The sequence below is a fragment of the Tursiops truncatus genome, chromosome 21, assembly GCF_011762595.2.
Source record: "Tursiops truncatus isolate mTurTru1 chromosome 21, mTurTru1.mat.Y, whole genome shotgun sequence".
In the NCBI taxonomy this organism is placed as follows: domain Eukaryota; kingdom Metazoa; phylum Chordata; class Mammalia; order Artiodactyla; family Delphinidae; genus Tursiops; species Tursiops truncatus.
In genome coordinates this window covers 26846835-26861438 of record NC_047054.1, presented here as the reverse complement: position 1 = coordinate 26861438, position 14604 = coordinate 26846835, and the positions used below count along the sequence as shown (strand labels likewise).

General features: G+C 36.7%; 1 long non-coding RNA gene across 1 annotated transcript in view; it reads right to left on the bottom strand.

Annotated features, from left to right (window-relative positions):
• Positions 1–14604, bottom strand: part of LOC141277457 (uncharacterized) — a 123029-nt gene that overhangs the window by 94894 nt on the left and 13531 nt on the right. The gene's annotated exons all lie outside the window — the stretch shown is intronic.

Below are 14604 nucleotides of genomic sequence, written 5' to 3'. Positions count from 1 at the left end.
GAGGGACGTTTCCAGGTTTTGGCTACTATGAATACAGCTGCTACAAACATTCACCTATAGGTTTTTGTGTGAACACAAATCTTCGTTTCTCTGAAATAAATACCTAGGAATGGAATTTCTGGATATAGTAGTTGAATGCTTAGCTTTTAAAAGGAACTTCCAAACCATTTCCTAGACTAGCTATACCATTTTACATTTCCACCAAGAACGGTTGAGTGATCTACTTTCTCTGCATCCTCACCAGCATATAGTGCTGTCATTTTATATATGCATATAAAAAATATATATATATTAAATGTTCTGATAGATGTGTAGTGATATCTCATTATGGCTTAAATTTGCATATTTTCATATACATATTTGTCATTTAAATATCTTCTTTAGTGAAATTTCCCTTCAGGGGCTTTGGCCCATTTTCTAAATAGATTTTTGTTTTAAATAGTTGACTTGTGAGAACTCATATATTTTAGGAAACAATCCTGTGCCAGAGGTGTGGTTTGCAAATATCTATTCCCCCCTGTAACTTTTTAAAAAATCCTTTTAACAGGGTCTTTCACAGAGAAAAAAATTTTGATGAAGTCCAGTTTGTCAATTTTTTCCTTTTGTTGTCAGGCATGTGATGTCAAGTTTAAGAACTCTTTGCCTAGCTCTAAGTATTAAGGATATCTATTTTTTCTAGAATGTTTTATTTTACATTTTACATATAAGTCCATGATCCATTTTGAGTTAATTTTTATTTTTTAAATTAATTTTTAAATAAGGAGTGAGATTTAGATCAAGGGTGTTGTGTGTGTGTGTGTGTGTGTGTGTGTTTTGGTCTATGGATGTCCAGTTGCTTTAGCACCATTGGTTGAAGAGCCCACCTTTCCTCCATTGAACTGTTTTTGCACTTTTTTCAAAAATCACTTGGGCATATTTGCGTGTGTCTATTCCTGACTTCTATATTTTGTTCCACTGGTCGATTATGCCCTTCCACCAATACCACAGAGTCTGGATTATTATAAATATCTGAAAGATCTTGAAATCAGGTAGGTTGATTCCTCCTACTTCGGTCTTCTTTACCAAATTATTTTTAGTTTATTTGCATCTTCATTAAATTTTAGAATAATCCAGTCTATATTTCCAAAAACAATTTGCTGGGATTTTCATACACATTGTGTTATACCTATATATCAATCTGGGGAGAAATAACATCATTATGTTGTTGAGCTTCCAATCACTGAACCTGGTATATCTCCCCATTTATTTAGATCTTTAAGTTTTTTCACCTGTGTTTGGTACTTTTTTAGAATACTCATCATGTCCATTTTCTCCTTGTTTACACCTAGCTATTTCATATCTTATATTATTCATTATATTATAGTATATTATATATTATATAATAATATATAATATACAATATATAAAATATAATATATAATATGTATTATATATTATATACATTATATATAAAATATATTATATTATTATATAATAATATATAATATACAATATATAAAATATATGTAATACATTATATATAATATATTATATAATATATTTAATATATATTATATATAATATATATCATATAATATACACAATATATGTAATACATTATATAATATATATTACATATCATATACATTATATATATGATATATAATATATTATACAATATAAAATATATTATATATAATATATATCACATATAATATAATATATAATATATTATATATTATATATAATGTATATAATATATAATATATATTATATATATTATATTATTAATTATTCTTATATTATATTATTCTTATATATATTCATATCTTATATTTCATATCTGATTATAAGTGATATTGGATTTATAATATTGGTGTCCACAGGTTCATTGCTAGGATCTGGAAATATAATTGGGTATTGTATGTTTATCTTATATCCTGAAAAATTACTGAGCTCACATTAATTCTAGGAGATTTTGCTAAGTTTCTCGTGAGGCACTACATAGGCAATTATGTCACCTCCCTACAGTGTCATGAGGATGGAGCACTAGGTTCCCATCTTGGCCTTTTCTGATGTGGGTGAGGGTTTGCTCACAGTTTTTTCTGTTGTGTTTGACTGGAGTAGAATGGTTATTATCTAACAATGTTCTGTCTTTCTAGCTTGTCACTCTCCTGGTCCTTTGAGAAGACAGAACAGGCTTTTGGGGGGCTCCTTTTCTCTGTACTTGTGGTATTTCTAGGTTGGTATCTACTTCAACTCTAAGCAAAGTGGACTATGCAAAGTAAAAAGGAAAACTCAGGGAAGTCATCACTGTAACTGTTCCTCATGTTCTGAGATCCTCAGCCAATCTGCCTTCTCTCCAGCTTTCAGAGTGTTCTTATGAAAATTTTTATTTATAATGTCCAAGTTTAAATTGTACTTAGTGGGAGGAATAGGGAAAACAAATACTCCATCTTCTTAGAAATGTAATTTCCAATACTGATTTTATAATATACATGGATTTATTTCTTCCATCTTATTTGTTGCTATTTTCCCTGCTTTTTGGTGCTTCTTGTTTCTCTTTTTTTTTCCTATCCTCTGGAGTTTATTTCTTTTTCCCACATACCACCACTGATTTAACATTATACCGTCTCTATTTTTTTAATAAATATCCTTAAATTTTTAACACACATACTTGACCTTTCAGATTCAACAGTTCACGTATACCTCACTTTCCTCTAGGAAGATACAAAGATCTTAGAGTTCTTTACTTTCAAAAGCTCTCTCTCTCTCACTTACAGTAGATTATTTCCTTATATGTTTTATATTTTGGTTCATGAAATGAATTATTAAGATTTGGGGGGGTAATTTCTAGGTGGCTTCCTTTGATATTATGAGAGGTTATGTGTTTTATCCTAACATTTTTTATTAATTTGGGGATAGGTGTTCTTAACCATTCAGGTATGATAAATTTAAACCTCAAATGCACATTATAAATTCTTAGTGAAAGGGACCTTTTCCAAGAACAGAAGGTAGGCCATAATAAAGTAAACAAACAAAAGAAGACCCCAAACAAACTTCTGTGATTCTTCCTATTGTGATGTCTAGACTTTTTTCTATTGTACCTATTTGCTAAGTCTGTAGTTCTACAGAGGTTCTGGTTTTATATGGGAATCTCAGTTTCACCTTTCCACCTTGAAAAGGCCAAGCTTTATTTCTAGCCTTTTCATGCATGTTAATATTCTAGTTCCTGTACAGCTTCAGAAACTGGCTTAAGTTAGTGAGTTACCTAATGCTGGAGATACTCAAGCATCTTTGAAAGTGGTATGGTGATTCCTCAAGATTCTTTTAACTTTAAGACGATCAAAAACTGCATAAATAGTATCTAACACTGTATCATTTGTGCTGTTTGTATGAGACAATTATCTAATGAACAATGCATGTAAAATGTTTAGAGATCATACTTGATGTTTGATGACACGGCATGATAACATGATATGGTTACAGAGCAAGTATACAGAAGGCAAAACGAGAAAGTACTGCATGACCAAAGTCTACGTGCAACATAGGAAAGAATCACATCTTTTCCTTGGAGATTACTATAAGCAAATACTTTCCAGTCTTGCACCAATGACTGACTGTGTTCTTCTGAGATGATCATAAATATAGATGTTCTGTTCCTATCATTAATGACTCAATAAATAAAATCCCCAGATAATCTTCAAAAGTACAGTGTGATATCCAGAATGTTATAGGCAGCTGTGCCTCCTGGTGATGTGTGGAAAATTTGATAAAATGCCTCAAATGTTCTGAAGATAAAAAGTGCCAGGCACCATAAATGATAAGTGATGGTCATAACTGTAGAGAATGGCCACAGGAAGAGACACTATTGCTACCTAGCAGAAGTTGCTTCCTCTTTTCAAACACAGTAACATTGTTATTTCTTTATAAAGGACTTTAAGAAACCTCATATAAATCTGGTTCTCATAAAGCTGGAAATGGTGTAGACTCAATGTACTATCCAGAGAGCATTTAGTCCACTCTCTGCCTCTCTTAAATTAATTGACTCTCTGGATAAGTCAAGCCAGGAAAATGTCCTGTATCCTCACATGGGTATTATTTTAGCATATAAGACAACCTAACCTAATCTTCTGTTCTCCTTCAGATTCACCTGTACTGGTTAACTACTTTCATGGAAGAACAACATAGACAAAATATAAGATGGACTAAAACAGCTGACATTTTAATTCTATATTTGCCAGCACATTTCATTGGTTAAAGGACCATGTATTTTGTCCATGTGAAGTCTGAAGGGTTACAAAAGTAGGAGTTAATTTGGTTGATCCAGCAATGAATTATGCCAATGTATGTAAATGGATTTATGTTCTGCTTAATAATGTAAGCAGTTGACCATATAGCGTGACTCACCAGGCTTTTAAAATTCAGAATGGAATGCATTAGTAAAATTACTGTGAGCAATGGTTCAGCTTGCACAGCTGGATCACCTTCAAAAATGCTGGTTTGGGCACGTTTTTTTCAGTAGGAGGTTGCTGTCATCTGGTGCTTAACCTGACTCTCTTCTCTTTGGATTTGAAGACATATGGCAACATTCATTTCCCTTGGAAAGACCCAGTGTTACCCTAGGTAAACAGTGGATCACAGAAAACACTGCAGGTGTTCACAGCTAAAGGTATCAATGCCTAATTAGCTTTACAAATCCAGAAGAGAGGAATAATTCCATTAAAAATAAATTTCACATAATAAAGTGTGATCCACAAACTCAGCAAATCTGCAATGAATATGAAAATCGTCTATATTCCTAGCACTTTGATCATAGATCTGCAGCATACAGGAACAGGTGTCCTATAAAAATATCAGTTCTAGCTCTTAATTTAAATGAGTTTCTCTCTTGTAATGCTCACTGATTCACTTAGGTTTACTGCTCCAGTGAGTAATATGCCAAGAGGACAACAAACACCTACTTTCTTTAAAGCCTACTTTTTTATTTGAATGCATCTCAAACAGGAAGCACTGTTAGGCCAAATGGCCACATTTAAGATCCATTCAGAGTCTCTAAAATGAAAAAGGTGAAATATTTTGGAGGTATATATTGAAGGCTATGTTATTTTTTCTGCTGACTCATCTCAAAATGGTTCCATATATGTTCGCGAGTCCAGAGCAGAGAAATTGAAGTATGTTCATTTCAACATCACTTCCAGAAGATAATAAGTAATGTTTTCAGATTTTAAGTTTCTATTTTCTGGGAAACTTATACAGAGAAGCATTTCAATGTTATGTGTGTTCATAGCCAAATAATAACATGGCATTTAATATTTGTTCATGAGAACAAACTTTATTGCACATTCTGGATCACAAAATTTCCCCAATTCTCCATCCTTTATTTAAGACAAGAGTTATTGAGAGTTTGATGTGAATGAAGAAAACATTTCCTTACACATTGAACCTTGGCCACATTTCACATTCCTCTTTTCCAATCTTTATTGAGCAACGAGAAAAGGCAAATATCAAGAGGGACTTCCCTGGTGGTGCAGTGGTTAAGGATCCGCCTACCAATGCAGCGGACACGGGTTCGAGCCCTGGTCCAGGAAGATCCCACATGCCGCAGAGCAACTAAGCTCGTGTTCCACAACTACTGAGCCTGTGCTCTAGAGCCCACGAGCCACAACTACTGAGCCCGCGCACCACAACCACTGAAGCCCACGTGCCTAGAGCCCGTGCTCCGCAACAAGAGAAGCCACCGCAATGAGAAGCCCGTGAACGACAACGAAGAGTAGCCCCTGCTCGCCTAAAGAAAGCCCGCATGCAGCAACGAAGCCAAAAAATAAATAATACAAATAAAATAAATAAATAAAAATATTAAGAAGAAATAAGGAAAAATGAGAAAAAGATTTGGAGAGAAGGAGATGAAAAGGTTAAGAGGAGTGAGAAACCCAATATATGAATGGACAATAGCCAGACCATATAGAAAAACAGAAATCTGACCCACAACCTACAGCAACTTGCTCAGTAAAGCAGGCCCTCTCTCTATCATGAACAGCCCAGGAACCGAGCCTGTTGTAAGTCAGAATGGTACAAAGTCAGATTGCTATCTCTAGTAACAATCTGGAAAGAATGAACAATAACTTCCGTAACAATTGTCTCTTAATGGCCAGGAATTGATTAATAACTGACAGCATCCCTAATTTTTGTCTTTGGTTCCAACTTAGCACCAAGCAGAGGAAGTCAAATATAAACCCATAACCAATCACATGGGATGTCCCACTTCTACTTAGCCTGCCTACAGCTTCCCATGCTAACAGCCTCTAGTCAGGCACACCTGAGCTTTCCCTCTTTCCCAATATAAAACTTTCCTTCTCTCTGCCTGCCTTTAAGTTTCCGTCAGAACACAAATGACAGTGGCTGACTCCCTGGCTGTAGCGAGCTCTGAATTGGTCTCCTTTGACTCTCTCATTTGATGGTCTTCATTTATTTTGACAGGACAAATAAAGAAAGGGAAAAAGGAAGAGGAAGAGAAGACAAAAAGGAAGGATGAGGAAAAGGAAAAGGAGGTTTATAGAAAATGAATAAATAGGGACTTCCTTGGTGGCACAGTGGTTAAGAATCCGCCTGCCGATGCAGGGGACATGGGTTCGAGTCCTGGTCTGGGAAGATCCCACAAGCCACGGAGCAACTAAGCCCATGCACCACAACTACTGAGCCTGAGCTCTAGAGCCCATAAGCCACAAATACTGAAGCCCATGTGCCACAACTGCTGAAGCCCACACGCCTAGAGCCCATGCTCCGCAACAAGAGAAGCCACTGCAATGAGAAGCCCGTGCACCACAATGAAGAGTAGCCCCTGCTCACCACAACTACAGAAAGCCTATGCAGCAACGAAGACCCAACACAGCCAAAAATAAATAAATAAATTTATATATTTTTAAAAAAAGAATAAATAAAACAAAAACCAAAAAAAAAGGGGAAGAATCCCTGCCATATCATTCCCAATTCCACAATCCCCACATATGCTCAACCTCTCAGAAATGTGGTCATGGAAATGAGGTTACCAAGTTCAGTTTCCTTTTACAATGTCATTTACCTCAGCCTCTTAATAATTTATGTAACTAAATTTTAATATAAAGCAGAATCCACATGGTCTTGAAAAGAACTCTCTAAAAGTTCTTTTTAGAGAGCTGATGAAAAGATCATCTCTCTAAAAGTTCATGCTAATGGTATTCAAATTTTGAACGGGATTCATAATAGCAAAAATATCAGAATAGTTTTTAGCATTTTAAATCAATCTTTTTTTTTTTTTTTGGTCAAGATTGACATTAATACTCTCCTAAAGGAATGGTCTCTATTGCTACTTTGACTTCCTATTAGGCCTTTGAATCACTTCAGATATAAAAAGTCAATGCTGTGGCAAAGAAGGGAAATCTTGGTAGTGGAAAGATTCTCACCTCTACATTTGGTTTCTCGTGGATACAAAGACCTTGCCTTGAAGTTAGCAGTAGGATTCAGATTATATTTGAATAGAAAAAAATAGCTTTTTTCCAGTGGAGAGGTGGAGAAGAGACTAGTTTTAAATGGAGATGATAAATGAAAGAAAGTCTATTTGGCAGCCAAATTCCTGTTTTGAGAAGAGACTTCTATTCGATATCAGAATGCACAGTCAACCAATGACTTTTTGAAACGAAGAACCTTTTTCAAATTTGACTACTTAGGATTCGGGTGGATGTGCTGGTCTGCACAGGAAGTAGCTGCAGCACAAGGAAAGATGGGATGAAGGTCAAGATGGCTTATTTGTATTAATACTATATCAGTGTTTTGGAACAAACAGTCTCAAGAAGGTTAAAGCCTGATAAACTCAAGGTAAAACAGTCCATCTGCTTCATTTTAGAGATGAGTAAAATGAGGCGCAAAAAGGAGAGAGAGGTTCTGTGTCCAATGTTGCAAAGCCAGGGAGTGTTAGGACCAGGATCTTGACCTCCTGGGGTTTGCAGCAGGCTACAGCAAACTGCAAGAGAAGGGATAAAATAACACCTGCAGCTCCATGATGGGTCAGGCACATCAGGCTTCCCTGGCTATGAGGTCTAAGGAAGCTCATCCAGGTGGGACATTGTAATCAGAGACAACGAGCACGTAAAACTTGGGTACTGAGACCCAAAATTGGTGTCCGGGAATCGTGGAGTGGTCCGTGTGGATACAGGCTGGATGTAGCCTCCTGTCTGACAGATGGCTATAGGCTGTGGATACGGGCTGCCTGACAGATGACTGGTCACCATCAAAGACGTGAAATGTAGGCATGCAGACCTCAGACTCAAGTCTACTTTTCAAAGGTGACAACAAGACTTGAACATGTTGTTGCCAGTTCTAGAGACTTACAGGATTGAAGCAGTCCTGGTCCTAAAGTAAATTTACAACTGGGTAAGGAATACGCCACAAAACAGGGGCCCTGTGTCCAAAGCCAGAGAGTGAGTTGGGGTTTGGGCTTCAAGAACTAGGCAGAAGTCCTATTTTGAAAGTTAGGCATCAGGTTCAGAGAAGTTCTAGTCCTCAGGTGAAAAGGTGACCTGAGTCATCTGACTCCTGACTCTTTAAATTCCCTCCAGTAGGGATCACATTCATCTCACCTAGAACTTCAGACAGGACTGGGCTTAAACAAGGATCAAAGAATTCTAACTCTTTTAAGACAAGCAGGTGATGAGGCTGGAATCCAGAGAAACAGGCATGATGTCTCATTTCTAGGCAGTTTGTTTTTTGACTATTTCATGCTACACCTCTGATTCTTTTAATAATAAATGGAATTCATTTGATGTCAACATTTGTGTTTTTCCACTGCTGAACACCTATGCACTGGAAGTTAAATTTCAGCAAACACTAAGAAACCTGTATGGATCTTTCATTTTTTAAAACAAATATTTACTTTGTGTCTATTTTCCTCAGTGCTGGAAGCTAGGGTGATGACAATACAAACCTTGCCCTCAAGAAGCCTAGATTCCAGTGGAAAGAAAGACATTTAAATCAAAAACTATTTCATGTTAATTCAGTGATCTGGTAGCTGAAAAAAAACACAAAAAACAGAGTTTCCTACATCCTGTTTGCTGTTTCTGCACTGTTACTTTTGGAGTCACAGAAGGAAAGATTTCATGCTACAAGTGGAATCTGACCCTGGTTGGGCTTAAGCAGTCATTGGTCAGTTGGCAGAGCTACAGAGCCTTAGAAGTGTATGCTCTTTTTAGTTCCCACTTATTTATCTGACCTTCTGCTCCATCCCTAATACTGACTCTCAATATCACCTGTATGCCTGTCACTCCTTCATCTATTATCTCCAGTCATAAATTCTTTGGAATAGCCCCACTGCCTCTTAAAGGAATAAAAAACTCAGAGTAAATAAATCCAAGTTCTTGGTAACCCCTCAAACTTGCCCAATCTTCTGCTTTTCCCATTTTCCTATTTCACAGGTGATTAAAGCTGAGCACTAGGAGAGTAACTAACTTGTTCAATTACATAAGTTGCCTAACTTGTCTCAGAACTAGTAGTGGGACAGGCAAAGTATGAACCAAGGCAGTAGGGTTCCAGAGGCTGAGTTCTTAACCACAATGATCTACTACCTTCTTTTCAATTTAAAGTGATTTACATTTTATCTTCTAAAATGTAAAGTTTTTGTCAGAATATTCCTAATTTCAGAAAGATTAAGTGACTCGCTCAGTGACACAGGCTAATAATTTGTAGATCTAGGATTCAAGCTTGGGATTGTCTGCCTTTGTCTTGCCTGCATGAAGGTTATTTATGTGTTATTTCCTCTCTCTCACTGATTCTAGTTCCTTGATTCAAGTTCCTTGAATATTTCATTAATTATTACTTCATTATTTGTACTTCATTTGACTTCTATCTCCTAAAATATTTTTTATGCACAGTAAATATTCATGGTGTATGATCCTTTTAATGTATCACTGAATTCAGTTTGCTAATATTTTGTTGGGAATTTTTACATGTATATTCATCAGGGTTATTGTTCTGTAATTTAGTTTACTTGTGGTGTCCTTATATGGCTTTGGTATCAGGGTCAAGTGGGATTTATTCCTGGGATGCAAGCATGGTTCAACATATGCAAATCAACAAATGTGATACACTACATTAATAGAATAAAAGATACAAATCATATGATCATCTTAATAGATGCAGAAAAAGCATCTGACAAACTAAAACATCCTTTCGTGATAAAAATGCTTAACAAATTGAGTATAGAAGGAACATCCCTCAACACAATAAAGCCAGATATGATAAACCCACAGCCAATGGTGAAAGCTTGAAAGCTTTTCCTCAAAGATCAGGAACAAGACAAGGGTGCCCATTTTCACCACTTCTATTCAACATAGTACCGAAAATCCTAGCTAGGGCAATCAGGCAAGAAAAAAGAAATAAAAGCCATCCAAAATGGAAAGGAAGAAGTAAAACTGTTCTTGTTCGCAGTTGATATATATAGAAAATTCTCATGACTCCACCAAAAACAAAACAAAAAAAACCCTGTTAAAACTAATCAACAAATTTAGTAAAGTTGTAGTATACAATAACAACATACAGAAGTCAGTTGTGTTTCTATACATTAACAAAACATCTGAAAAATAAAGAAAGAAAACAATTCCATTCACAATAGCAACAAGATAATAACATACTTAGGAATAAATTTAACTAAGGAAGTGAAAACTCTGTACACTAAAAACTACAAGACTTTGTTGAAAGAAAATGAAGAAGACACAAACAAATGGAAAGATATCCTGTGTTCATGGATTAGAAGATTATTGTTAAAATGTCCATAATACCCTAAACCATCTATAGAATCAATGTGATCCATAGAAAATTCCAATTACATTTTTTAAAAAACAGAAAAAACTCCTCAAATTTGTGTTAAGCCACAAAAGACCCTGAATAGCTAAAGCAATCCTGAGAAAGAATCACAAACCTGGAGGCATCACATTTCCTGATTTCAAACCATACTACAAAGTTACAGTAGCCAAAATAGTATGGTTCTGGCATAAAAATAGACACATAGACCAATGGAACAGAATCCAGTGCCTAAAAATAAACCCTCACATATATGGTCAATTACTTTTTGAAAAGGGAGCCAAGAATACTCAATGAAGAAAAGATAGTCTCTTCAATAAATGGTGTTGGGAAAACTGGATAACCACATGCAGAAGAATGAAATTGGACCCCTATCTTACATCACTTGCAAAAAATAAATTGGAATGAATTACAGACTTAAACATAAAACCTGAAACCATATAACTCCTAGAAGAAAACAGGGAAAGATATCCTTGATGTTGATCTTGGCAAAAGTTTTTCTGGATATGACATCAGAGGCACAAGCAACAAAAGCAAAAATAAATAAGTGGGACTACATAATAGATGTTCAGTAAATATTTACTGAAAATATTATTTTAAAACCTGAGGAATGGCCAAAGCCAGAACAATTGAGCAACAAAACGCAGAAAGTAGTTTTGGATAATATCTCAAGCTCCATAAATATCCCATAATATCCACGAGTCCATACTGCTAAAAAGACATGATTTAATAAATAAATAAATGGAGCAGTATAAAAAAATCTCTCATGCAAAATTTAAAATAATTTATGCAAATACTTAACCCTCAGGGAGAGGAGCATAGCCCCCCATTCCTTAAATATGGGCTGCATATAGTGACTTGTTTCTAAAGCAAGCAGTATGGGAAGAGTGAAAAAGAGTAATTTTACAGTAGAAAACCTGACAATCACTACTTCAACCAGGTAATCAAGGTCAAAATCAATAGTGATAAGTCACGTTGACAGTATTATCCTTGATATGATATGATGAAAATGTCAATTTACCCCAGTGGTCTTATCCTCCAAACGAATAACTCCATGAGAAAAACACTAGGCAAATCCCAACTGATGGACATCCTACAAATTACAAATGGTCAAGGTCATCAAAAACAAAGAAAAATATGAGAAACTGTGCCAGCCAAGAGGAGCCTAAGGAGACAGGACTACTAAATGTAACGTGACAACCTAGATAGGATACTGAATGGACAGAATACATTAGGGAAAACTGAGAAAATGTTAATAAAATATAAACCTTAATAATTATATATAGTTAATATTAATAAACTTACATTGATTTAATATAATTTATATTAATATTTATTTAATAATAATGTATCAACATTGGTTTGTGTGACAAATATGCCACACTGATGTAAGATGTTAATAACAGGGGAAACTGGGTGTGGAGTATAAGGGAACTCACTATATTATTTTAGCCATTTTTCTGTAGACCTACAAGTATTAAAAAATAGGAAGTTGGGCTTCCCTGGTGGCGCAGTGGTTGAGGGTCTGCCTGCCGATGCAGGGGACGCGGGTTCGTGCCCCGGTCCGGGAGGATCCCACGTGCCGTGGAGCGGCTGGGCCCATGGGTCATGGCCACTGAGCCTGCGCGTCCGGAGCCTGTGCTCCGCGACGGGAGAGGCCACAGCAGTGAGAGGCCCGCGTACCGCAAAAAAAAAAAAAAGTTTATTTAAAGAAATTATATGACAAAGTCACGCCTCTAAATTGATTTGTTTTCATGATTCCTTTCCAAATATCAGGTGTCTATCTCCCCAAGGCCAGTGGCTCCTGGTCACCTACTCTTCCGTTTTTACTCCAAATGTCCAAAAGTATCTGGGTGCAGGCAATACACGGAAGGAAGAGTGGCAATGAAAGAAAAATGGTAACTAGCTGGTTTCTATGAAACTGAGCACATTCAGAAGACTTCAGGATTTCCAGGATCATTTCAAAGGTTACCACATCTTTCCAACTCCATGTCTAAAGAAATATATTTTCAATGCCAATTATATTTTATTCCATGACTTGGAAAGAAGAACTGTAGGATGTAATCCAAAGAAAGGTGAAGTTGAAGAGGAGAGAGTTTAACCAGGGGTTACAAGAAAAGCCATGTTATACCTTAAAAGAGAATAAAGATTTTACTAGGGCACTCTTCCTATTGGCAGTGCCCGGGGAAAGTCAAAGAGCAGGTGTACAGAGGGAATGGACATTCAGGAGCCTTATATAATATCCTGCTTGGCCAACAGAGGGCCACCATGTGTTCAACTCTAGAATCACCTTCATGTGTTTATTGACCATATCTGGCTGAAATAGAGAATGCTTGGAAATGAGATGAGCTGCACACAGCCAGTGAGGGTGTGGACAATGGCGTCCACCTCATGCACTCAGCATGAGTCCACTCTATTCTATGTGAGTGCCCTATATATGCATGACAACTGGGCTATGAAACTGCAGCCACTGTCCTGTCCCAGCTTTAGGCAAACATATATTTATTCACATCCCCTCTTACATAACAGCTCAATTAAAGGCCTGTGGTCACTTACTAGCTGCATGTCTTATTTAAAGGGGAATGTAAATTCACACCCTACCCTTCCACCCTTGCTTAAAGGAATCACAGGCAACACTGTACTTCAGCAATCTGACTTCCGTCTTCTATATTATACAAGGGATGACTAGAGCTTCATGGACCGAGCCACCAGCCATCCACATGCTTTTGAAACCATCAGTAAGACGGGATATAATAAAGACATTGACCTACCCAGGGAAAACATTGACTGTGGGTAACCTTAAGCATCTCAGTGGTATGAAGAAAGATATCTCTGTATACTTCGTTTACAAATTAATGACAATAATCGCCTCTGTTTCATTTACATTTTGCAGTTGCATTTCTTCATAATCCTATTATATCAATAGTATACCTGACTTAAATTAGTTCTTGTCAGATTGGATTGTGGTTATTTCTGAGACCCCATCATGGCTCATCATGGATTCCCTTGGAATTTGCTAGGGAAGCACAGGTATCCCTGAAGAGGAGAGCTTGTGTTTATCTTATACTCTAGCACAGCAGTCGCCGATCTTTTTGGCACCAGGGACCGGTTTCGTGGAAGACAAGTTTTATACGGACCGGTAGCGGGGTGCGGGGAATGGTTCAGGCGGCAATGCGAGCGATGGGGAGCGGCAGATGAAGCTCTGCTCTCTGGCTGCTCACTGCCTGCTGTGCAGTCCGGTTCCTAACAGGCCGGGTACCGGTACTGGTCCGTGGCCCAGGGGGTTGGGCACCCCTGCTCTAGCACGTGGAAAGATTTAGCATTGATTTGTGATGCTGGATACACACTGTGTTGATTGATGCAAAAAATGCCTGATTTTATTTTCTCAGAAACATATCCCAAATATGTCATCTTCTTTGTCTATAATTAGAGCGTAACCGTATGCCATTTTGCCCACCTCACAGAGCTATAATAAGACTCAAATGAGATAATGTATATTAAAAAAATCCCTGGAAATAATAAAGTGTCAAATTACGAGGGAAGACAGGAGAGAAGTAACCTCTATAGAATGCCTACTGTTTTTCAATGCTTTACAAACATAATCCCATAAATCTCATTTACCTTTTACAATATCCCTTTTAGAAAGGGAGATCCAGATGAGTTGAACAGCAGCTCAGGCAGACAGTTCATATTAGCTGAATAATTCCACAAATAGTGGGAGAATCAGAATTTTAATCCTATGCTGTTTAAATTCCAAGATCTTGTTCTGTTTGTTTCTCATTTCTATAAAGATGA